Here is a 3,315-nt window from a genome sequence, read left to right on the forward strand (position 1 = left end):
ATCCAGAGCTCAGTCCTCCTCGGCGTGGAGGAGACGAGTGTTACATTTTTCACTTCCTGACTGAGCCCCCCCGCTGGCATCTACCTCTCGTAAAGGACCAGCCAATCGGGAACTTGCGGCCGTCGGCAGCGGCCAATAAGAATCCACAGCAGTCAGTGACTGCCTATAGCAGTGTCCAGACCCAAGTGCCCTGAGGCTGTGGGTCGGGGATGGGATGAGAGCAGGTCAGCGGTTGTATTCGAGTGGTTCTCAAACTTTGTTCAAGGACTCTCTGTTAGTGGTTCTCAAACTTTGTTCAAGGACTCTCTGTTCTCTGCAACACCCCATATCCCTAAACTTATTAGCTTATTTTTTTAACCATTTTGTAAAAAAGAACATTTTAAAATAGGTCAACTAGCGAGTCTACATCCACATGTTGTGAGCCTGTAGATCAGCTATTTGAACTATTTAAAAAAAAGAAAATCTAAATAATAATAATTAAAAAGAAAAGGCAAATAAGTTTATGGATAAAGCGCGACGTGAGATATAGCCGCAAAGTCCAAACTAATCATGTGTAGCCTAAGTATTTGGCCGCGGACCCGCATCTGAAAATATTTTGTTAATTTTGTTCCAGAGACACCTCCCACCCCCCCATACAAGATTTGTGTTTAAAATGTTTCACATTTCGTTAAAGATTTCTTGGAAAATGAGCAGATAAGCTCAACGCATCGCAATGGTGAGCTTTTGGGAGCCCTAGTTTAACCCTAGTAGGGTTAAAATTGAAACCCCTCTTCAAGGACCTCCCGGGGACCCCCTTGAAACCCCTCTTCAAGGACCTCCCGGGGACCCCCTTGAAACCCCCTCTTCAAGGACCTCCCGGGGACCCCCTCTTCAGGGACCTCCCGGGGGCTGCCGGACCCCACTTTGAGGACCACTGGGTGTATTTAACACTGACCTGTCACTCAGCCAAACACACTCACATCGCGATTGGTAGTTAAGCTGCGTTGCTATGGCAACCAAACACTCAGGCACGTTAGGGGCGGACCCATTCTCTTTAATAAGAAAAGAAAAACCCCAACAGGAAATATTAATTCTGCTGTGTCCTTCTGATAACAAAGCCAACTATGTATGGATTCTCTATTATTTATTCGAGGTCTGTTTGCGGAACAACGGGCATTAGATGATATATTTTACGAAGCCCGCACCGCGATTTGCAATTTCACATCGTTTTATATGACTACTGTATAAAGTTGAGGTTTTGGTTTTTGGTTGATCATTCTTTTTTTTCTTTTTTCTTTTTTTTGCTCCACACAGTTGAATCTCGCTGTAAACCTTTTTAATTTGTGTTTTTGTTGTAATTTTGAATTCAAGACGTGTCATGCTTGCTTGTTGACCACTTAAATCCCAGCATGCTGTGTCCGTGTATTGTGGGGGAAAGCTTTCGACAGAACGTATAGCCGATCTACGAGCTCGTTGTGAGCTTGTCGCTCGGCTATTTTCAGCCAAATCTTCTCCCCCCCCCCCCCCCCCCCCCCACACACACATAACAGTACAATACACTAGCATAGAGCCCTGAGGGACTCCGTTCAAGCATATTTAGGGTTTAAGTGGTTAAAGAATCTATACTTGAGCGTTGGTTTGCCGGGGAGCGGTGGGATTGTGTGAAGGTGATGGTTTGGGGGAGGGGCTGAGGTTAGCCTAATTATTAGGACCTGATATATAACCCGTCGTACGACGGCGGCGGCGTGCGGCGAAAACAAACGGAGCGCGAGTCGTGATCCGGTGGATTTCGGCAGTGTGTCGCGAGCTTTGCAGGATCGCCACACTTTTCTTTTTTTTCTCCGCCGTACGACAAAGTCTAGTCCAGGCTCTGGGTTTTTTTTTCTCCAGTGGCACCGTTTTTACCTCGTTTAAATGTACATAGTACATAGCACTCATTGGCCGTTGGTGTGTACATAAGTGATCGTTGATTGGCCGTGCAAAAAGGTGTGAAGGATACCCAATGAAGCCTCAGTTTGTTTGCGTGTGAATCTTTCGGAAGCGGACGGATAGTTTTTTGACTGGACACATAAAGTATTAATTTATTTTTATATGTGCAGGGAGATCGTGTTTCTTTTTTGTTTTGTGTCTTTTGGGTTTGTTTGTTTTTGCACCGTTTAAATTGATCAGAAGTCATTTTATACTATTGGGCATGGCATTTGTCATCTGTGCTCACCACAGTTTTGGATACGTTTTGTATAAGTGGATAATATTAGGTGCGGGGGGGGGGGGGGGGGTAAATCTGATGTTGTATGTCATGACACCAAAATAAAAACATGCTCTTGTATGAACCGACGGGTGTTTCTCTTTCATTCTGTAATTTAATATAGTCTATATACCGTTAACACTGACTTTTGGCTACATATGGAATTATACATTTAACAATAATCTAATAATGGAGTAATTCATTTAACGCAGACTAATCTATCGTGAATATGCAATTAACAGACATACGTAATAACACTCCTATTAGAATATAGGTTTTAAAACGAATCTATACTATAGAGAATAATACATTTAACACTAACCTAATAGAGAATATCCATTTAACATTGATCTAAAGAATATCCATTTAACATTGATCTAAAGAATATACATTTAACATTGATCTATAAAAAAATATACATTTAACATTGATCTATAAAGAATATACATTTAAGACTGATCTATAGAGAGTATACAATTAAAACCCACAGAAGCTTTGTGGTTCATACTCGCTGTGCAGTACCAGATGGATCAGTCGCAGTAGCAGCAGTTTATTTTTAAAAGAGATTTAATTTGTGTAAAAAGGGATTTGTTTATAGATGGCCAGCTTTTACATGTGGTCGGCATATTTTCAGAAACAACACCTGTGGCATGTTATGTATTGACAGCTGTGTGTGTGTTGTTTATATTTGACAGGTTTTTTAATTATCTGAAAATGGATAACATTCCCTTGAGAACATAAATTGGGTAAATATTTAGTATTATATATTTTTTATATCATATATTAAATTTATATAATATTTAATTTTGCAACTTGGAAAGAAATTATAACCTGTCTTTATAAACTAATACAAAACATTAGATATTTTGCTTGAGAGGAAACGGTTTATTTATTCTTTTGTAGGCTATACTAGAAGTCCCACTAGAATTTCTACCACCACATTTCTTCACTGAAAATAGTCGATCTACAAGGCCAGCACAACGCATGGGTTGAGGTGACGGGTGAGCTTGTAGATCAGTTGTTCTCAACCTTTTAAGAGGTTAATTTACAGATCATGTTTGTGTGTGTTTCAGAATGGCTCAATAGGAACT

The sequence above is a fragment of the Protomyctophum parallelum genome (assembly GCF_964188405.1).
Source record: "Protomyctophum parallelum genome assembly, chromosome: 12".
Lineage (NCBI taxonomy): Eukaryota > Metazoa > Chordata > Actinopteri > Myctophiformes > Myctophidae > Protomyctophum > Protomyctophum parallelum.